The sequence below is a fragment of the Balaenoptera acutorostrata genome, chromosome 11 (genome assembly GCF_949987535.1).
Source record: "Balaenoptera acutorostrata chromosome 11, mBalAcu1.1, whole genome shotgun sequence".
NCBI classification, from domain to species: Eukaryota; Metazoa; Chordata; class Mammalia; order Artiodactyla; family Balaenopteridae; genus Balaenoptera; species Balaenoptera acutorostrata.
The window spans coordinates 94324941-94348871 of NC_080074.1; the positions used below are offsets into that span (position 1 = coordinate 94324941).

The 23931-nt window shown below is 35.2% G+C and overlaps 1 protein-coding gene across 8 annotated transcripts in view; it reads left to right on the forward strand.

Moving 5' to 3' along the window:
* The window catches only part of EPS8 (epidermal growth factor receptor pathway substrate 8), a 194339-nt gene that overhangs the window by 98324 nt on the left and 72084 nt on the right, over positions 1-23931 (forward strand). The gene's annotated exons all lie outside the window — the stretch shown is intronic.

The window sequence follows — 23931 nt, forward strand, 5'->3', positions numbered from 1 at the left end:
TCATATGTAAAAGTATCAAGCAGGCACATTTTTTCTTCAGTAGTTTGCTACTGCTCCATTTCTGGGCAGATTTCTTACATTTCTGGGCATACTGACTTCATCGGTAATGTTCTCACATTACCATAGATTTCTCCTCTCTTAGGAGAAAGTATCTGATAAGTTATACTTAAGTGTTAATGACATAATACATTATTACTCCCACAAGTGTTGGTAGTTTAAACATGGTTCCTAGGGATGAAAATGCTTAATTCAAAAGAATAAATTTCCAGTGGTAGGAATTGCATTCACTGTATCCCTTGGGTAAATGGTATCATGTAAGGAAGCAGGAGGACTCTCTCTTGCCCCTCAAATCACGCTAGGCATGCAGGCTTCCAAAAGCACCCCTGAATCTTCAGCACCTCCAGAGCGGTATTAACACTGGAAATATATTTCCTGAGGCTGCTGCTTTAAGGGCCTCACCCTTCTGGGATAAATTTCCCCTTCTTACATTTCCCCTTTATAATCTGAAAGTCCGGGTGGTATGACTCTTTTCAAAGTGCTTATTCTGCGTCCTTAGCTAAGTAGGAATTTCTTTTTCAAATGTTTAGAACTAGAAATAGGCAGTCATTTAATATTTAAGCTAGTTTCTATGAGTCAGTTATAGATATGAGGAAACACTTATTAGCTGACGTGGCATATTAAAGGATGATCTTTCTACTGGAAGCAAAATACTGCCAGAGTCAGATGTTTGAACTCTTTCCAGTCTAGATTACTCAGAAGGAAGCAAACAGCAAGATTCAGTTTAATTGCTTGTTATTTTGAAGAAGGAAATGTTATGTGTATTTTTCTCCCCCAAGGACTGTGTCCAGGGCAGTATCATTTTGGTGTTTCTGCAGCTCTGTGAGATGTTTCCAATGCTTTAGAACTAAAAAACAAGTGAGACTGACATAAATGTATCTGGACCAGTGGAATGTTTCAAAACTTACCTAAGTAATTGTTCTTCTAGACTGAAGACTTGGTATTATTGGTACCCAAATCCTATTGATATAATGGTAACATAGAAGGGCATACATAGATTTTGGCGTGGATTGTGTAAATGTGAAATGTTTATACAGATGTATAAGTGTGTAATTATATGTGTGTGTGTGTGTGTGTGTGTGTGTGTGTTGTGTGTGATTAAGTGTTTTTAAGTTTTGGCAAGCATTCTAATGGGCAGGGGTATCACACACACACACAGAGCACAGAAACTGGGAGTTTGGGCTCTTACATTGGTCTGCCTGGGTTTGGGGCTTTACCATGTACGCACTGTGTGATACTGGGCAAGGTGCTTTATTGTTCTGTGCCTCAGTTTCCTCATCTGTAGAATAGAGATAATAATAGTACCTACCTCTTAGAGGAGTTGTGGTTATCAAATAAATTAATGCATGCCAAGAATTTATAACAAGGTTTGGCCCATATAAGCACTTAATAAGTGTTACCTATTGTTTTTGTAAATTTTTATTAAATACTGGCCACACAGGTGATTCAGAGAAGAGAAAATAATTACTTTGAAGAAAAATGATTGTTTTTAAGCCAAAGACATTAGTTAATTTTGTGAATTAAAATCATAATGTTTCTTCATCATTAAGAGATTATGGTATAGGGACATCCCTGACGGTTCAGTGGTTAAGACTCCACGCTTCCACTGCAAGGGGTGTGGGTTTGATCCCTGGTCAGGGAACTAAGATCCCACACGCCACACAGAGTGGCCAAAAAAAAAAAAAAAAAAAGAGAGAGAGAGATTATGGTATAAACAGGGATATGTGTACGTAGTTAGTGGTTTATTCATTATAATATATTTTGGATTATTCATTTCTGAGTGTATTTAAAGTCTTCCCTTTCATGACCAGATAATATATGTTTATGGAATGGTCTCCACTTTGAAACCTGTTTGGCTTTGGAAAATATATGTCTTTTGTCCATTTTGTGTTAGACTTCAATTTTGTCTAATCAGTGTTTGAAAGAAATGGCACTTTATATCCTTCCTTCCAAGAAAAACATTGGGTGTTTCAGGAAGTGGTCTTGGTGAGTCAGAGGATAATACTTTTTCCTCTGAGTCAGTTCTGAACCTCCTTGATATAAATAGGTGTACTTTTACCAAAACTTCTGCTTTTCAGATCAGAGGTTAAAATCATCATTTATACATGCCCACACCAATAGCGGTACTTTCATTGGTATTTCCACTCAACATTGAGGGTCTTATCTAACTGTGATTGTAGAAATTCTGCTAAATAAATTCTTTAACAAAATTTTAGTTCAATTCTGTACTTCTAAATTTGTTTCTATTTTGCATCAGTTTTTCTTTAAACAGGAGTCATTTGTGTCAGATGGTCATTTATGTCAATCATAGAGGAAATTTATGTTGGTAATAATGTCCACTTGGGTCACTAAAATTCTATGTGTTTTCTTTTAGTACACATACATAAACTCTCCGTAGCACATGCTTAGTACTGGAATCATTTTGCCAAAGACTGTACGAGTTTGCCACACCCCAGAGCAAGGTCAGATTTACCAAGGAATAAATCACAGAGGTTCTTGCTAGCTACACTAAAAAATATTAAACATGATAAATAATTGCCAAATGACTAGCTGTTGCTAATGTCGAGTTGGTCAGGGAAAACTTTAAGAAAGGAGTAGGGATTGAGGAATTGAGCAGTTGCTGGATGGTTGATATAAAGTAGTGGGTGGGGTGTTTAGTTTAAGAGCAGAAGCCTATAGGTGAGCCAGTGCAAGAAATGTTCAAATTATATCTACCAAAGCTTCTAAAACGATTCCAGTTTAGGTCATCAAAAGACCAAGAGATCATTTAAAATCCTGACACTCTTCGATAGTAGATTTTTACTGCTCATGTAGCACAAAGCTAGGGAGTTTAAAAACTACTTAAGAGATAACACCAAATATAAGAAAATGTATGTTACCAGAAACAATCACATATCTCCCTTGGAGTGTAATATATTAAAACTATTAGAAGAGGTTGCTGAGTTGTTGGTTTTTTCCTTGTGGAAAATAATTATTTAATAAGTAAATGTGAAAACAATTCTTAGAAAGTCACGGCACAGCCACATGGTAAGTCATTTATAGCCATTTAGATTAGGTTATTATTAGGAGTTTTAATAAGCTAGGAAAATTTTTACAATTTTTATTTTTTTTGAATTTTATTTTATTTTTTATATAGCAAGTTCTTATTAGTTATCTATTTTATACATATTAGTGTATATATGTCAATCAAGAGGTTGCTGAGTTTAAGCTATGCTGACACTTAGCAGTTTGAGGAAAACTGTTAACTCTTTTCCCATCAAATTTGGTAAAACTAAGTAAGATGGTTAGAAAAAGCAGCACATGTTTTTAAGTTGATTTGTTGAAGTTCCTGAGAGATGTTTCCCACAGAAGTTTGAGGAAAAGTGCCCACTACATATCATTATGTTTAATAGAGGTAAAATGGAATATCTCTACAGTTTCATAAGGCTTCTTTGGGTAGTTTTTGGTATCTATCTTTCATAACAATTCATATGTCCCCATGTTTGTAAAAATATATGTTGCCTCAAAGTTGGATATAAAAGTCAGTTCTAGTTTTATTGATTGCAGTTATACAATTGGAAATATGTACCCATAGAGAAATACTCTGTAATAGGCATAGACTTTGCTGAACAAAAGTTAAGGTGATGTTATGCCCTGTTAGAATTTTGTGATCATTTTGAAATGCTAGGGTGCATTGTTTTTATCCTGGTACTGTCTTTGCCTTTGTCTTGATACTATTTCTAATAGTCCTGACTATCTCCTTCCTTTACTTTGTAAATATCCAGAATCCAGTCCTTTTCTTTCTTCTTTATAGGTAGACTAGACTGTTAGTTCTTTTCTATACAAATGTATGCACTATCATTTGTAATAAATTTATAGCAAAAGAAAAAAATCCCTTTAGTTCTATTTAGATGCTATGTGAATTTGGGTGAAAAACAACTCTCTAACCATTATTTTCCTCTCTGTGGCAGAATGGTTGGATTTTATTCTATATCTACTAATTAGCTAAAAAAATTTTTTTAACTGAAGTTTAGTTGATTTACAAAGTTTCAGGTGTACAGCAAAGTGATTCAGTTATATATCTTTTTTCTTTTTCAGATTCTTTTGTATTATAGGTTATTACAAGATATTGACCATAGTTCCCTGTGCTATATAGTAGGTCTTTGTTGTTTATCTATTTTATATATAGTAGTGTGTATCTGTTAATCCCTCATTCCCAATTTATCCCTCCCTCCCGTTCCCCCCCTTGGTAACCATAAGTTTTTCTACGTCTGTGAGTCTATTTCTGTTTTGTAAATAAGTTCATGTGTATTATTTGTTTAAGATTCCACATATAACTACTTATTAGCTCTTTGACATTGGCATGATATTAAACTCTGTACCTAGCTTAACTCATGTGTACTGTGAGCGTAGTAACGGTTCCTACCTCGTGAGTCTAATGTGACAGTTAAAAGAAAATAAATAGATGTAAAGCACTTAGAGCTGTGCCTGGCACATAGTGCTATCTAAAGGTTAACTGCTACTGCCGCCTCTCCTCATCTTTCTCCTCCTCCTATCACTACTATTAGCAATCGTAGCAGTAGTAGTTTAGTTCTCGTAGTGTACTGATTTTACAAGATCATTTGGCTTAAAAAGGGGGACAGCGATTATGTTAGCTAAATTATACCTAGTTTATTTACTAAAGAGCTGGAATTAATTTGGGGGCTATTTAGAAATATTAAACTTGTTCTTGTAATGAGCAATACATTTTAATTAAATCCAATCATGCTCCGCCCTGTCTGTTCTACCTACCTCTGCCTATGGGCCATTTTCCCAGTTGCTTAGAGTTGGAAACTATGGGAATGGAAAGAAAGAAATGCAAATGTGGCATTACCAGCCCTTGTGATAATTCCCTCTTCAAATTTCCACTTCCTTCAGACCTCAAGTAGCCTGCTTACCCAGACAGATCTATCTTAACTTCCCAAACAAAAATCCATACAGTATCATCCAGGAACATGACGGTTTGGAGTGATTCTTCCTTCCCTGGCTGACCCAAACACTTTTTTCATTTAATAATTCACTATAGCCAGTTGTGTTTGCTCTGTTTCAATTGCAGGTGCTCAAATCCAGGAATGTAATACCTGGAAAATAATTTTTGGGGGGAGGTTTATAAATTGACACTGGCCCAAAAGTGGACATGTTGCTATAAACAAGTCCCATTTCTGCCCAAGTGGGAATAGTAGTTCATTTGTTTCTCTCTCATTTCCCAGGCTCTTAAACTTGAAGTACCTTCAGTTAGCACTTTATAGATTTTACTGCTTTAGTTTTTGTGATTCTTCTTCCCTGTACTCCTTTATTTTATTTCGTTTAAATTCAGATTGTTATCTGGAATAGGATTAAAAAACAACATTCTTGTTCAGGATTATTTTTGCATAGATTTGCCAACAGGGCACTGTTTCTGTGCATCAGTCTTGAAACATTGAAAGCACTTTCAAAAAACTACATAAATTCTTTGTTTCAAAGTTTCAGTAATTATCCTAGGTTTTAAGTGAGGAAATCCTGAAATAACATTTCAGAATGAATCTCTCAGTCCCATACTTTTCAGAAGTTCATAGATAGGTTTGACTTAGTCTGACTTTATATCCTCATAAATACTATCTTTTCTATTCTTTTTCTTCTAAGCAATTGACAAATGTTGTAATATTATATTTATTATTTTACTTATTTCATGCTGGCTCTCCCACTAGATTGTTAGCAGCATGAAGATAGGAACCATGTATATTTTGTTAATTGTGCACCCAGGGTCTAGAGCTATCCTGTCTAATATGGTAGCCATCGGCTATATGTAGCTATTTGCATTTAAATTAAACTAATTTAAATCTAGAAGAACGCAAATTTCAGTTCCTCAGTGGCACTAGCCACACTTCAGGTGTTCAACACTTGTGCTCAGCTACTGTATTGAACAGTGATGATATTGTACTTTTTCAGCAAAGCTGGAAGTTTTATTTGACAGGACTTATCCAGAGCACTGATAACTATGGAATGGTTACATAGTAAATCCTTGTGAACAAGTGAATGAATGAATGAATGAGTACTGCTGTTGGCTCGTGCCAATTAACACTGGATGAATCTTGTTTGAGTAATCATTTACAGAGGTCATTTTGATTTTTAATTCATCAGTGTTGACATCCCCCCAGCCAACTTCAAAATACTGGATTTATCATTAGTTAAAGGAAAGTATACAACAATGGTTAAAAACATTACTAGTGGCCAAATCTTAGACATGCTTCGTAGGTATCATGACCAAGTTACCTTTACTTGTAACTTTTGTAAGTCCCAGATTCCCCATTAAAATGGGGATAATAAGCTCCTATAACCTCATAAGGTGGTAAGAACTAAGTAAGATAATGTACAAATAGTGATTGGCACAGTGGCTGACACATTAAAATGCATAATGAATGAGAATTATTATTATTTTTTTTACAATAGTGAACAGAAATATGTCTAAATTTACCCGTTCATGGATAATTTCGGGGTTGGTTATAAGGAACTTTACTGCTAATTTTGAAAACACCCACTGTTATAATTTGGCAGACATTTTTCAAAGGTAGTACTATCCACAATCAAAGCTTATACTTAACTATCCTTTAAATGTGAAATTTCATAGCCTTGATTTAAAAAATTTTCCCATCGGACTTAATTTTTTTCTTCCTTTAATTTTTATGGCTATGTAAATATCTAACCTCTCAAGAAAAGAAAGCTTCACACTATTTTATAGGCAACTTGAATTTTAAAACTAATGCACAGATATCTCTGACTTTTATTTTGGGGTAGCTCACAAAGAATTTGTTTCCCAGATGTATTTATTAAAAAGGGCTTCTCTTTGGAAAAAAATATTTTAAAATCCATTTAATTAAAATGAATAAATTAGTGGTTATTTACCTAAGGATGAATTTCAGGTTTCTTTTAGGAACCTAACTCTGTTGTGCATTTAAAGCTATGATTAATTTCTGGAAAAACAGTTAAAGCATTTTTCATTAACTATAATGCCTGAATTAGCTAGAGATATTGCCCACTTTTACATATTATAATATTGTTCCTTTCCTGGAATTTGAAAGTAGCATTTGTTGCTATAAAAATAGCAGGCGGTTAAACGTACACTACCAAAATATCAGCTGATGTTATGTAAAGTAATCTCCTTCATTTTTTGTGCTTTCACTCTGGCTGTTATGGTACTTTTATTTTTAGTATAAACTTGTACTCATATTTCTCAGCCAACTTAACCTCTCAAGTTCATATTACAGGTGACTTGAATTTTTCTCCTGAGTTTTTCATTAACAGATATTTGTCAGGGTTTAGACAATGAAAATGCGTTAGAGAAAGAAGCAGATTAAGCACATACATATATTCCACTCTCTCCAAAAAAATAAATAAATGACAATGAAGGGATTTTAAAAATGCAGAAAGTCAGTGAGACCAAGGGACTCTGGAAAGTCCAGGGATGATTGTAACTAACCGACACATCCTGAGAAGCTGAAACCCAAGCTGCTAGGGAGAGACACTGAGGTTCACTTCAGAGCCTCAGAAAGGCTCAGCAATGAGGGTGAGGCTGAAACAGGAGGATGAGTGTTTAAATAGAGCTTAGATCCCAGATGCCTCCCCACTGTCCAGCAGGATGAAGTTTATTCCACGGAGAATGTGAAGTAGAGAACTCTCAAGTGGGAGATACCAAGACACATACGCAGGTGGGAGGATTCAGGGAAAAACTTACTAAGCAGTGAGACACCCTCAGGGTACTTCTGCTCCTCCCCAGATTTTGGCAGTCAGATATGTATTCTCCAGGGATGAAACTGGAAGATGCTTCTTTGAAGAATCTGATCTAACTGTGCAGAAGACCTGTAGGTACTGATGGTTGGGGAGGTCTCCCAATGGAACAGCCCAGCCAGATTGCTCTGTAGTGAAACTCACCTGTTGAGAAGACCCACCCATTGACACAGACTTTCCAGTCAGCTACTTAGTGCTCCATCTTCAAGGTGAGGAGCGACCAATGATCACCAGACATTTGAAGAAATCCAGAGACCAAAACAAACCTGGAGAAAACAAGGAAATTGCCAGAACTAGAGATGATGACGGGAGAAAAAAATTTTTAAATACAATCATTATTCTCAGAAACATCCAAGAATACATTGCAGTTAGGAAATAAGAACAGGTTCTATGAGAAAAGAAACATTTAGGGCATAAAAATGTACTTCTGGAAATTGAAAATTGATAGAGGACATGGAAAAATTTTAAAGTATTTTGAAGATAAAGTTGAGGAAGCCACTCAAAAAGTAGAACAAAAATAACAGGAAATGGAAAACAAAAGAGAAGAGACAAGAAAATTAGACACTCAGTCCAAGAGGTCCTATTCTGAATAACAGACTTTTTTAGAAAAAAAAACTTTTTAAAAATGTTGTAAATAAACTATCAAAGGAATAAGTCAAGAAAATTTCCTAGAATTTAAGGACAATAATTTTCAAATTTGAAAAGGCCTATTGAGTTTCTAAAATATTGAATTTTTAAAAAACTCCTACACTGATGTAGTCACGAAATATCAAAACATCAGGGGAGAAAATTGACGATCCCCAAACTCCAGAATTGCAGAAAGAAAATAAAATAGGCCCTTACAAAATACTGAGAAACAGAATGGCACCTGACATCTCGGGAAAAACACTGAAGACAGGAACAATGCCTTCAAGATTACAGGACAAAAATAATTTCCATTATGGAATTTGAAACCAAGACAAACTACTGATCATCTACGAAAGTACTATAAACATGTCTTCAGTTATATAAAGCTTCAGAAATTATTTTTCTCATCATACTCTTTGTCAGGAAGCTCCAGAAGTATGTGCTTTTCCAAGATAAGAAAGTAAAAATAGGAAAGGGAGAGACTCGGGATCCAGGAAACAAGGATCTAAGATAGGAGAAAGATGAAGGTAATGAACAAGAAGATGTTGAATTTGGGTACCACTACAAAAGCTGTGCAGGAGGCTTAGAGAGTCATTGATTCCGACTGTGACAGGACTATATAGAGATCAGAGAGAGATGCCCGCAGAAAGATAAAAATGATGGAATAGATGGTGTTTAGATGTACCCAAAGGAGACACTTCTGGTAGAGAGTAAAGGGATGAAATTAATAAAAGTACATAGGAGAACTAAGGGTCGAAGGTAAAATAATTATTAACTCTAATAAAGAGAAAAGGTTGTACAAAAAGGGAAATTTAACCATAGCCTACTGTGAATGGCAATTGCACAGACACAATGCACTAAACTTTGGTCTAACCAAATTTGATATAAATGTAATGTTGCCTTCTGTGATGTGCATTCTCACTCTATCTCCAGCTTCATCCCTCATTACTTCCTACTTCTTAAGTTATTCTAAGTAACTCTGAACTGCTGGTGGTTTCCTAACTGTATGAAGCTGTTTCTTGTCTTTGCTCTTCCCTTTTCTCTTCTGGCTTACCTGACTCATGCATCAAAACCTGAAGGAAGGCTTTTAGGAACTGAATGCCCTCCCCTTCCCAGCAGGAGGTGCCCACCTTGCCTTCTGCCTGTCTACTTGCCACATTGTACTATAAACATACATTTCTAAAGGTCTTTGTCTTTCCTTCTTTGATTCAGTCCTTCTTTGAGGGAGATTTTGTTCTGGAGACCCACTCCTACTCTAGCTTCTCCTGAACTTTATACAATGCTGTCCTTACATTGTCTGTAATATGCTCATTTCCTAAATACACCTTTTCTTTCTTTCTTTTCCTTAAAATTTCCTTGTAAGATGGGCAAGTTTTCAAGGAAATCTTTGTTAGTCTTAGGTCTTCTGTGAGTTGGATGGGGTGCCAGGGATTTGTTTTCTTAGTAAAAGTATCTACTGACAATCAGTTATTTTTATATTCAGCCAAATGTAGATGATTACTGGAATTGGCTTTGTTTTTGGACTATTCTTGGTTGCATCACTTTCTAACAGCGTATTAGGACTGCCTCTATTTCTGAAGATAAATGAAAAACAGTATTTTGAAAGGAGTGCATTTTTATATTTGTCAACAAAATATTGAGCTGTATTGAATAATAGGAATAAGAAGCAGTTAAGCATGATCTGAGAATTTTACCTTATCTGCCTAGTCATGAACTTTCCATGGGCTTATAAAGTTATGTATATTGAACTTGGTACACTCTGATACCTAAAACAGTACACAAAGTATTCTATTAGAGCAAAATACCTGTCCCTGTGTAACCATTATGCTGGTATTTGGATCTGTGAAACCATATCTTGCTAAAACAGATCAAACAAATTGAAATAATGAATAGTCTTTGATAAGATATGGGACCTCTATGATTTTTTATCAAAATAATCAATGTTTGAGTGGTATGGCAGGCAGAGAGAGATGAAGTTGAGATGAGAAGTAACATCTTTTTATAAAATATCTGAGAAGCAGTTTGGGAGTGATGTAAACATGTACATTATAATACATCAGAAAGCTTGATTTAACCTTCATTTGTACAGAATTGGATTTCTTAAAAACAAAGTCCTGTATCGTTTAACAATTAAACATTTTTATTTCTAATAACCTTAGGGAGATGTATTTATGTTTTGGAAAAGTGGGATTCATTCAGCATAACAGTTGCTTAAAGGTGACATTTCTCACTTTGTGGGTTGTGACCATTTCTAAAATTATGTTGTACAGTTTGTAAACCATTGGTCCTCTTAAGGAGCTGTACTGAAAATTCAGAGTGAATCACCTGCCACGTTTAGTTTATTGTTTAACATCCGTTGCTCTAGGTAATACCGAGGAAGGTAATCATGTGGCAACAGGGTAGTTAAATATTAAAATGTTATATCTCATCCGTGGGTTAGAACTCTTCTCACTGTACCTGTAAGTTTTTTTTTTTTTTTAACATCTTTATTGCAGTATTATTGCTTTACAATGGTGTGTTAGTTTCTGCTTTATAACAAAGTGAATCAGTTATACATATACATATGTTCCCATATCTCTTCCCTCTTGCATCTCCCTCCCTCCCACCCTCCCTATCCCACCCTTCTAGGTGGTCACAAAGCACAGAGCTGATCTCCCTGTGCTATGCGGTTGCTTCCCACTAGCTCTCTATTTTACGTTTGGTAGTGTATATATGTCCATGCCACTCTCACTTTGTCACAGCTTACCCTTCCCCCTCCCCATATCCTCAAGTCCATTCTCTAGTAGGTCTGTGTCTTTATTCCCGTCTTGCCACTAGGTTCTTCATGACCTTTTTTTTTTTCCCTTAGATTCCATATATATGTGTTAGCATTACTGTATTTGTTTTTCTCTTTCTGACTTACTTCACTCTGTATGACAGACTCTAACTCCATCCACCTCACCCAATCCAAAAATGGGCAGAAGACCTAAATAGACATTTCTCCAAAGAAGATATACAGATTGCCAACAAACACATGAAAGAATGCTCAACATCATTAATCATTAGAGAAATGCAAGTCAAAACTACAATGAGATATCATCTCACACCGGTCAGAATGGCCATCATCAAAAAATCTAGAAACAATAAATGCTGGAGAGGGTGTGGAAAAAAGGGAACACTCTTGCACTGTTGGTGGGAATGTAAATTGATACAGCCACTATGGAGAACAGTATGGAGGTTCCTTAAAAAACTAAACATAGAACTACCATATGACCCAGCAATCCCACTACTGGGCATATACCCTGAGAAAACCATAATTCAAAAAGAGTCATGTACCAAAATGTTCATTGCAGCTCTATTTACAATAGCCAGGACATGGAAGCAACCTAAGTGTCCATCATTGGATGAATGGATAAAGAAGATGTGGCACATATATACAATGGAATATTAATGGAATATTACTCTCCATAAAAAGAAGCAAAATTGAGTTATTTGTAGTGAGGTGGATGGAGTCTGTCATACCTGTAAGGTTTTTGATTTACTATTTTTAGGGGCCATTTAATACATCATAATGAAATTTGAATTCAAGAGTTTCGATTTCATTAAAGATAATTTTCGAACATATTTTTCCATCTCTCCACCCAGCTGGGTTACGTCAGGCCCAGATAACGCTTTGTTTGCCTTTGTAAGATATATTGACCTGTACTAATTTAGCATATGGCACTACTATGGAAAAAGGATGTCTAGCAATAAAAATATGTCATATGAGATCCTAATTCCTCAGTGGCTTTTGTTTTGCATTAGTCAACGGCACAAAGTTTAACTTTGGAAACCTTCCCCCAAGGTTCATAGAATATCAGTAAATACTAACCCTCAAGGTTGATTTACAAAAAGTAGAGATTTGAAAAAAAAATTACTGGGGGTGGGGCGGGTGGGGGGGGGTGAGATGGTCTTCTTAACTTATTTTTCCAAAATGTTCTTCTCTGAATTCTGCTCAATTGAGAAATGAATTGACAGAAAAAGTTATACTTTTATTTTTACCCTGAGAGAAAATGTCCACAGTGAATATTCTCCTACCTCTTCTTGAGAATCTGTTCCAACAACTTTGTGCTTCTGGGAAGATTTGAACTTCTTAGATAATGTTTACTTTTTAAAGTTCTGATCATCTTTTGGTGGTGGTAACTAGGGTTTTTGTTAAGGGCTGGGATCTCTCTCATGCCCTGATTTCACTTGCTTTCTTTCTCTCTTTTCTTTCTCCCTTCCTTCCTTCCTTCCTTTCTTCCTTTCTTCCTTTCTTCCTTTCTTTCTTCTTTCTTCCTTTCTTCCTTTCTTTTCTTCCCTTTCTTTCTTTCCCTCCCTCCCTCCCTCCCTCCCTCCCTCCCTCCCTTCCTTCCTTCCTTCCTTCCTTTCTTCCTTCCTTCCTTTCTTTTTTAGCAGTATTCTATGCCCAGAACAGAACTAAAGCTAACTCAGATCTTGTCTGAATAAGGGATTGGGGTATACAAGAACTTTCTGTGCTGGCTTTACAACTTTTCTGTAAATCTAAAATGATTCAGAAATTTAAAAGTTTATTATAAAAAAAATTTAAAAAACAGAACTTAGCTGCAGTTTTAATTAGACCTCAAGTGCACATGATGTAGTGAGTGACAATCTCTTTAAGAGGTGGCAGTAGTGAGGAGGCACTTGGACCTCCTTTAGCTGATCAATTGCATCACAGGGTGCTTTTGAGTCAAAAACTTCCACTGATAAAGTATATGGTCCTTTAAAAGTCAGTTTATTGTGGCATTTTTCACAGAACTAGAACAAAAAATTTTAAAATTTGTGTGGAAATGCAAAAGACCCTGAATAGCCAAAGCAATCTTGAGAAAGAAAAACAGAGCTGGAGAAATGAGGCTCCCTGACTTAAGACTATACTACAAAGCTACAGTCATCAAAACTGTATGGTACTGGCACAAAAAAAGAAATATAGATCAATGGAATAGGATAGAAAGCCCAGAAATAAACCTATGGTCAGTTAATCTATGATAAAGGAGGCAAGCATATACAATGGAGAAAAGACAGTCTCTTCAATAAGTGGTGCTGGGAAAACTGGACAGCTATATGTAAAAGAATGAAATTAGAACATTCTCTAACACCATACACAAAAATTAACTCAAAATGGATTAAAGACCTAAATGGAAAACCAGATACTATAAAAACACTAGAGGAAAACATAGGCACAACACTCTGACATAAATCTCAGCAATATCTTTTTGGATCCGTCTCCTAGAGTAATGGAAATAAAAACAGAACAAAACAAAAGTCAGTTTATTGTAGCAACCATTATATAAGACTGTCTGTAAGTTCACTGTTAATCATGGAAATAATACAATGCGGGAGGTATACATTTTCATAGAAGGTTTTATCAAGCCTGTAAAGGGAAAGTACATGTAAATAAGTGCATCATACATAAATAAGTATATGGAGATTTCAGTTAAAATTCCTCATATCACTTGTGAAATTTCATGGCAACCTTGCTAAGAAATAATTCAAGATCTGATCCAACCACCATCTTTTCCCTACACTCAACCCCAGGGTATGGTTCCATGGGATAGGGGCCCTGGTAATAGACAGAAGTTGAGAAAATTTTTTTCTTTCTGAATTTCTTTCCCTTTTCTACCATAGTTTTATTTTTTGTTGGAAAATTCCAGCTAAATTAGAGGCTTACTTTCTCCTCCCCCCTTTAATATATATTTAATCATAATGGAAGAAATACAAATGATTCAGATAAATTTATAGGTATCACATGGGGATGAAACACTCAAAAGACCTTTTGTATTTAGAAACTGTCTCAACTATGATAAAAAAAATTAACCCAAGAAAGTAAGACAAGTAAATACTTAGATATTTAACCAGTGAAAAATTATGACTCAAAGCTAGATTCAGCTTAACTAATCATTTTCAATATTATAATTAATAGTTTTTAATATGTGGTGTTTTTAGACCTGATGACACTTTTTCACATTTTTCAGTGAACAATATGTTTATGAAGCAATAAAGCCATTCCATAAAAGTGGCACTATTGCCATTGTAATATCCCTTTCCATAAAGTAAATCTTCTTCCCTTTCAAAATTAGCATTTTTTATTCTAAGAAAAATTGTTGACTAAAATAAAGAATATCATTGAAACACTCAGAGTGAAAAGAACTGAAAACTTTTGGAGAGAATACAATGGTCAAACTAGCAGTGTAACTTACTGCAAAGAAAATTGGATATAAGTCAGCCAGATCAGAATTGGAATCCTGGTTCTAATTCTAGCTGCTTGTGTTACCCCTTGGGCAAATGACAATTTATTTGAGGCTGTCATTTCACTTACAAAATACCTACCTCAAAAGGTTATTCTAAGAATGGAATGAGATGAAGTTTGTAAAATGCCATGTGAAGTGGGGGCTCATTGAATGTTGTTTTCTCTTTTTTGTTCTCTGCCTCTGATTACATTCAAGAAACAGGACATCACTCTTCAGTCATTCATGATACTAGACTTTTTTTTTTTTTTGGAGGTGATGAATATGTTTATTACCTTGATGGTACTGATGGTATAACAAGTGTATGCATATGTCCAAATTCATCAAAATGTATACATTAAAGATGTGCAATTTTTGGTATATAAAAGTATACCTCAATAAAGCTGGGGAAGATTTTTAAATAGAAGTTCTAAAAAAACAAAAAATCCAAATTAGATGATTTTTTAAAATTTCAGAATAACACACACATGGCACCTAGTCTCTTTAGCTCAATTTCTTCATCTATAAAATGGAAAATAGTACTTCCTTCAAAAATGAATGTGAAGATTAAGTAAGATAACGGATAGAAAACATTTAGCACAATACTTGGTACAGGGTAAACAGTCGATGAATAACAGTTGTGCTTTTTAAAATTAGCACAGTTTCCCAAATCAGTACAGTATTAACAATGTTTTGAACTGAGATATTAGTCATTTCCAGTGTTTAACATCCAAGCAGTGTATATGCACTGATGATGTCATCAGTGCAACAAGAATTAGAGGGAAATACTCAAATAGTACTAATAGGGTATATATGATTCTTCTCTGTACTAGGCCTTTCTATCAAATCTGTCACAATATTACACATATAATTATGGCTAAAGTGTTTCTTTTTAGTTGCTTATTAAATTTTTTTTGATGCAAACCTTCAATTTTTATTTTTTTAAATTTTTTATTTTTTATTTTATTATTCAAACAGAAAGTCACAAAAATTATAGTCATCCTCATCAGTTCACTCAGTCGCATGTAATTAATTTTTTTTCATCTTGATCTTTTGTTAGCACTTTTATGAATTCATCAGTTTTCCATTAGAGTTCTGAAAATGCTTATTCATTCAGTTCAGCAATATAGTCAGTTACCAGAAACCTGTACTTGTCAGAGTCTTTTCCATGAATTCCTTGAACATGAAACCCCTTTATAGGAACGTTTTTGCAAAAGCATCAGAGTACACCGAGAACTGTCTGTAAATGACAAAAGACTTAAAAATGACCACAGTTAAAGATTTGATGAAAGTTCATGACAATACAATTGAGAAGGAAATTTAGTTATTTCTGAGGTATACATTTTAAAAAAATAACTAGAATTATGACTTATAACATTACACCAGAACATATAAGATTTTTAGGAATTTCATGTAATGTCTGAAACATTTATATTAACATATTTCCATACAAATAACCCAAAGAAAGTTTAGTATTAGTTGTTTTTTTTAATTTTTTAATTTAATTTAATTTATTTTTTTATGCAGCAGGTTCTTATTAGTCATCAATTTTATACACATCAGTGTATACATGTCAATCCCAATCGCCCAATTAATCACACCACCATCCCCACCCCCCCGCGGCTTTCCCCCTTGGTGTCCATATGTTTGTTCTCTACATATGTGTCTCAACTTCTGCCCTGCAAACCGGTTCATCTGTAACATTTTTCTAGGTTCCACATACATGCGTTAATATACGATATTTGTTTTTCTCTTTCTGACTTACTTCACTCTGTATGACAGTCTCTAGATCCATCCACGTCTCAACAAATAACCCAGTTTTGTTCCTTTTTATGGCTGAGTAATATTCCATTTCATATATGTACCACAACTTCTTTATCCATTCATCTGTCGATGGGCATTTAGGTTGCTTCCATGACCTGGCTATTGTAAATAGTGCTGCAATGAACATTGGGGTGCATGTGTCTTTTTGAATTATGGTTTTCTCTGGGTATATGCCCAGTAGTGGGATTGCTGGATCATATGGTAATTCTATTTTTAGTTTTTTAAGGAACCTCCATAGTGTTCTCCATAGTGGCTGCATCAATTTACATTCCCACCAACAGTGCAAGAGGGTACGCTTTTCTCCACACCGTCTCCAGCATTTGTTGTTTGTAGATTTTCTGATGATGCCCATTCTAACTGGTGTGGGGTGATACCTCATTGTAGTTTTGATTTGCATTTCTCTAATAATTAGTGATGTTGAGCAGCTTTTCATGTGCTTCTTGGCCATATGTATGTCTTCTTTGGAGAAGTGTCTATTTAGGTCTTCTGCCCATTTTTTTGATTGGGTTGTTTGTTTTTTTTAATATTGAGCTGCATGAGCTGTTTATATATTTTGGAGATTAATCCTTTGTCCATTGCTTCATTTGCAAATATTTTCTCCCATTCTGAGGGTTGTCTTTTCATCTTGTTTATGGTTTCCTTTGCTGTGCAAAAGCTTTGAAGTTTCATTAGGTCCCATTTGTTTATTTTTGTTTTTATTTCCATTACTCTAGGAGGTGGATCAAAAAAGATCTTGCTGTAATTTATGTCAAAGAATGTTCTTCCTATGTTTTCCTCTAAGAGTTTTATAGTGTCTGGTCTTACATTTATGTCTCAAATCCATTTTGAGTTTATTTTTGTGTATGGTGTTAGGGAGTGTTCTTATTTCATTCTTTTACATGTAGCTGTTCAATTTTCCCAGCACCACTTATTGAAGAGACTGTCTTTTCTCCATTGTATATCCTTGCCTCCTTTGTCATAGATTAGTTGACCATAGGTGCCTGGGTTTATCTCTGGGATTTCTATCTTGTTCCATTGATCTATGTTTCTGTTTTTGTGCCAGTACCATACTGTCTTGAGTACTGTAGCTTTGTAGTGTAGTCTGAAGTCAGGGAGTCTGATTCCTCCCACTCCGTTTTTTTGCCTCAAGACTGCTTTGGCTATTCGGGGTCTTTTGTGTCTCCATACAAATTTTAAGATTTTTTGTTCTAGTTCCGTAAAAAATGCCATTGGTAATTTGGTAGGGATTGCATTGAATCTGTAGATTGCTTTGGGTAGTATAGTCATTTTCACAATATTGATTCTTCCAATCCAAGAACATGGTATATCTCTCCATCTGTTGGTATCATCTTTAATTTCTTTCATCAGTGTCTTACAGTTTTCTGCATACAGGTCTTTTGTCTCCCTAGGTAGGTTTTTTTTTTTTTTTTTTTAAATTTTTATTTATTTATTTATTTATTTATTTATCTATTTTTGGCTGTGCTGGGTCTTCGGTTCGTGCGAGGGCTTTCTCTAGTTGCGGCAAGTGGGGGCCACTCTTCATCGCGGTGCGGGGACCGCTCTTCATCGCGGTGCGCGGGCCTTTCACTATCGCGGCCCCTCCCGTTGCGGGGCACAGGCTCCAGACGCGCAGGCTCAGCAGCTGTGGCTCACGGGCCCAGCTGCTCCGTGGCATGTGGGATCTTCCCAGACCAGGGCTCGAACCCGTGTCTCCTGCATTAGCAGGCAGATTCTCAACCACTGCGCCACCAGGGAAGCCCCCTAGGTAGGTTTATTTCTAGGTATTTTATTCTTTTTGTTACCATGGTAAATGGGAGTGTTTCCTTAATTTCTCTTTCAGATTTTTCATCATTAGTGTATAGGAATGCAAGAGATTTCTGTGCATTAATTTTGTATCCTGGAACTTTACGAAATTCACTGATTAGCTCGAGTAGTTTTCTGGTGGCATTATTAGGATTCTCTATGTATAGTATCATGTCATCTGCAAACAGTGACAGTTTTACTTCTTTTTTTCCAATTTGTATTCCTTTTGTTTCTTTTTCTTCTCTGATTGCCGTGGCTAGGACTTCCAAAACTATGTTGAATAATAGTGATGAGAGTGTACATCCTTGTCTTGTTCCTGATCTTAGTGGAAATGGTTTCAGTTTTTCACCATTGAGAATGATGTTTGCTGTGGGTTTGTTGTATATGGCCTTTATGTTGAGGTAGGTTCCCTCTATGCCCACTTTCTGGAGAGTTTTTATCATAAATGTGTGTTGAATTTTGTCAAAAGCTTTTTCTGCATCTATTGAGATGATCACATGGTTTTTATTCTTCAATTTGTTAATATGGTGTATCACATTGATTGATTTGCATATATTGAAGAATCCTTGCATCCCTGGGATAAATCCCACTTGATCATGGTGTATGATCCTATTAATGTGTTGTTTGATTCTGTTTGCTAGCATTTCGTTGAGCATTTTTGCATCTATATTCATCAGTGATATTGGTCTGTAATTTTCTTTTTTTGTAGTATCTTTGTCCTGTTTTGGTATCAGGGTGATGGTGGCCTCATAGAATGAGTTTGGGAGTGTTCCTTCCTCTGCAATTTTTTGGAAGAGTTTGAGAAGGATGGGTGTTAGCTCTTCTCTAAATGTTTGATAGAATTCACCTGTGAAGCCATCTGGTCCTGGGATTTTGTTTGTTGGAAGATTTTTAATCACAGTTTCAATTTCATTACTTGTGATTGGTCTGTTCATATTTTCTATTTCTTCCTGGTTCAGTCTTGGAAGATTATACCTTTCTAAAAATTTGTCCATTTCTTCCAGGTTGTCCATTTTATTGGCATAGAGTTTCTTGTAGTACTCTCTTAGGATGCTTTGTATTTCTGTGGTGTCTGTTGTAACTTCTCCTTTTTCATTTCTAATTTTATTGATTTGAGTCCTCTCCCTCTTTTTCTTGATGAGTCTGGCTAATGGTTTGTCAATTTTGTTTATCTTCTCAAAGAACCAGCTTTTAGTTTTATTGCTCTTTGCTATTGTTTTCTTTGTTTCTCTTTCATTTATTTCTGCTCTGATCTTTATTATTTTTTTCCCTCTGCTAACTTTGGGTTTTGCTTGTTCTTCTTTCTCTAGTTCCTTTAGGTGTAAAGTTAGATTGTTTATCTGAGATTTTTCTTGTTTCTTGTGGTAGGCTTGTATAGCTATAAACTTCCCTCTTAGAACTGCTTTTGCTGTATTGCATAGGTTTTGGATCATCATGTTTTCATTGTCATTTGTCTCTAGGTATTTTTTGATTTCCTATTTGATTTCTTCAGTGATCTCTTGGTTATTTAGTAATGTATTGTTTAGCCTGCATGTGTTTGTATTTTTTACGGTTTTTTCCCTGTAATTCATTTCTAATCTCATAGCATTGTGGTCAGAAAAGATGCTTGATATGATTTCAATTTTCTTAAATTTACTGAGGCTTGATTTGTGACCGAAGATGTGATCTCCCCTGGAGAATGTTCCGTGTGCACTTGAGAAGAAAGTGTAATCTGCTGTTTTCGGATGGAATGTCCTATAAACATCAATTAAATCTATCTGGTCTATTGTGTCATTTAAAGCTTGTGTTTCCTTATTTATCTTCATTTTGGATGATCTGTCCATTGGTGAAAGTGAGGTGTTAAAGTCCCCCACTATTATTGTGTTACTGTCGATTTCCTGTTTTATAGCTGTTAGCAGTTGCCTTATGTATTGAGGTGCTCCTATGTTGGGTGCATATATATTTTAATTGTTATATCTTTTTCTTGGATTGATCCGTTTATCATTATGTAGTGTCCTTCCTTGTCTCTTGTAACATTCTTTATTTTAAAGTCCATTTTACCTGATATAAGTATTGCTACTCCAGCTTTCTTTTGATATCCGTTTGCATGGAATATCTTTTTCCATCCCCTTACTTTCAGTCTGTATGTGTCCCTCGGTCTGAAGTGGGTCTCTTGTAGACAGCATATATATGGGTCTTGTTTTTGTATCCATTCAGCAAGCCTGTGTCTTTTGGTTGGAGCATTTAATCCATCCACGTTTAAGGTAATTATCGATATGTATGTTCCTATGACCATTTTCTTAATTGTTTTGGGTTTGTTTTTGTAGGTTCTTTTCTTCTCTTGTGTTTCCCACTTAGAGAAGTTCCTTTAGCATTTGTTGTAAAGCTGGTTTGGTGGCGCTGAATTGTCTTAGCTTTTGCTTGTCTGTAAAGCTTTTGATTTCTCCATTGTATCTGAATGAGATCCTTGCCGGGTAGAGTAATCTTGGTTGTAGGTTCTTCCCTTTCATCACTTTAAGTATATCATGCCACTCCCTTCTGGCTTGTAGAGTTTCTGATGAGAAATCAGCTGGTAACCTTATGGAAGTTCCGTTGTATATTATTTGTCATTTTGCCAATTTGATTACTATGTGTCTCGGTGTGTTACTCCCTGGGTTTCTCCTGTATGGGACTTGCTGCGCTTCCTGGACTTGGGTGGCTATTTCCTTTCCCATGTTAGGGAAGTTTTCGACTATAATCCCTTTACATATTTTTTCTGGTCCTTTCTCTCTCTCTTCTCCTTCTGGGACGACTATAATGCGAATGTTGTTGTGTTTAATGTTGTTCCAGAGGTCTCTTAGGCTGTCTTCATTTCTTTTCATTCTTTTTTCTTTATTCTGTTGCACAGCAGTGAATTCCACCATTCTGTCTTCCAGGTCACTTATCCATTCTTCTGCCTCAGTTATTCTGCTATTGATTCCTTCTAGTGTAGTTTTCATTTCAGTTATTGTATTGTTCATCTCTGTTTGTTTGTTCTTTAATTCTTCTAGGTGTATGTTTAACATTTCTTGCATCTTCTCGATCTTTGCCTCCATCCTTTTTCTGAGGTCCTGGATCATCGTCACTATCATTATTCTAAATTCTTTTTCTGGAAGGTTGCCTATCTCCACTTCATTTAGTTGTTTTTCTGGGGTTTTATGTTGTTCCTTCATCTGGTACATAGCCCTCTGCCTTTTCATCTTGTCTATCTTTCTGTAAATGTGGTTTTTGTTCCACAGGCTGCAGGACTGTAGTTCTTCTGCTTATTAAATTTTAGTAACAAAGATTTTTCTTCAGCTAATTGTTAAACCAACAACATTCTGAATTGAACATATATTTTCCCCCAAATTATGACCTAACCTATAAACAGCCAAAGATTTTTCTCAGAATTATAAAAAAAGAGGAATCAAGTTAATTATTTTAAGTGATTACAAGGTATTGTGCCTTTAAGGCACAGAATTACTCTTTCTACATCGATATTGGCCTTGAGAAAATATTGTGCTACCATATGGCCTAGAAATTATTGTGACACCTTCACAAGTGTTAGCTACTATTGTCATCATCATTATTATTACTGTTATCATAACAGTTTAGTGTTATTAGTTTCCTAAGTTTATTCACACACACAAATTCTTTATTACTTAATATTAGACCAAATGTCATAGAGAAATAGAGAAGGTGACATCTCTACAGACAACAGTACTGGTAAGATGTATTGAAAAGTGACTCCTAGAAGACACAGAAGGAGACAGAATATGTGATGATTTAGCAGGTTTAAAGCACTTTTTCTTGTCTTTTAGTAAATTAAGCGCAATCACTAGTAGACAATGTCACAAAGTATTGGTAGAAATTAAATTTCAATGGTCTTTTAGTTAAAACCCTAAATAATGATGGTAATCAATCTCCTCACCCCTATCTTGGTTATAACTTAGACCCAGAGATGTGACTTAAATTAAACTGAAATTGAAATACAGATACTTCAAGGTAGGTACACCCAAACAGACTAACAAAAACTTAAATAAACAAAAAGGTGTCTGTAACATTTTTCTGAGAGCACAAGTCATTGTGTGGTAGCTAGATTGGGTAGACGGGATTCTAACACTGCGTAATGACTACAAACTCATTCATCAATTTGAAAATTGATACCATATGCAAACAAGAGTGAAGAAAAGAAACGGGAATATAAATTGTTATTTATTTATTTATGTTTGGGATCTTAAACTTTCTAATACAAATTTAACTTGCTGGTTTAGCCTTAATATAGCCTCATTTGTTTCTGCTTACCATGATTTTCTTACATTCTATTTACTTTCCTTTGAAAATTTCAGTGTTCAACATTTTGGGTATGTTGAACTGAGATCTTAAATTTACCATTTTTTTATGTTTGTAATTGCCAAGGAGTGTTATTTGCTGGAGAAAATAAGGAGAAAATTATAGTAACTATGACGAAGTGTTTTCATAAGGAAACTGATGCTCTTATTTCAGATTTGTTGGAAGCTATTATGAATTTTTTAGTGTACACTTTTTTAGAATTAAGTAGTTAATGTAGTAGAGTTAACTGAATTTTTGAGTCCTTAAAAGTAATAAAGAAAAACTTTGTCTCAGTTTTTAAGTTGTTTTAAGAGTTAATAAAAATAAAAGCACCTAATTTCTCAGTAAGACTGATGGTTCTTCTATATTATATATACATATAGTCCATATAGGTATAAATTGGATATATCTCTTAAAAGCCTAAAGGGGAGCAAACATTTGTAATTGTTTCCTTTGCAACGTGTGCCCTGTATTGCTGTGTTTAAATATCTGAAAGCTTCTACGTTGCTACATGAGCATCTCTGACAAATGACACTATGGTTGCCAAAGAGAAAAGTTTCCATATTTAAAATTCAGTTTAGCAAATCAACATTTTCTATTCCCTTTTCGAATGTCTCTTATTCTGACAGATCACTATTTTAAAGAAAACACAAACCACGAATTTATTTGACTGTCATGAAGAATTAAACATGAAAAAGTTGAGACGGTTGTGGCTCTCACTTTTCACTAAAACCACCTGCTATGGGTTTAAAATGCAAACTAGATCAAAACCACTACAAACCCTGGGGGTTTAATTTACGTGCTGAATGAACCGGCTTGTTTTAAGAGTACTTTTTTTTTTTTTTTTAAACTTTAGAAGAAACTTGTACATCTATCTCATTTGATCTTTCACTAGCCCTGTGAGCTAGAAAGACCAAGAATTATCTCTATTTTACTGATGAGAAAATTGAGACAGAGGCTTAATTGACTTCCTTCGGCTAGTTAGTGCCAGAAATGGTGTTAAAGTTCCAGGCTTCTGTGAAAGCCTCTGTCCTAACCTTTAGCTCTAGATCCATAATGTTATCCCAGACCTCTGTCCTGGCCCAAATTCTAGAATGTAACAGTGATGTGCTCTCTCTTGATTCTATAGCCTTGTGAGAGACAATTGTGAAATATTTAGGATTTTGTAAGCTGCTGTTAAACCAATGCTAGCTTGAAATGGGCCATGGTGGGAATACTTATAGCATGGAAATCAGGAAGTACTACAAATCAGGGGTTTATTTTTCCCCAGAGAATTGGTTTACCTCTGTACACTGATTGTATCTAAGTA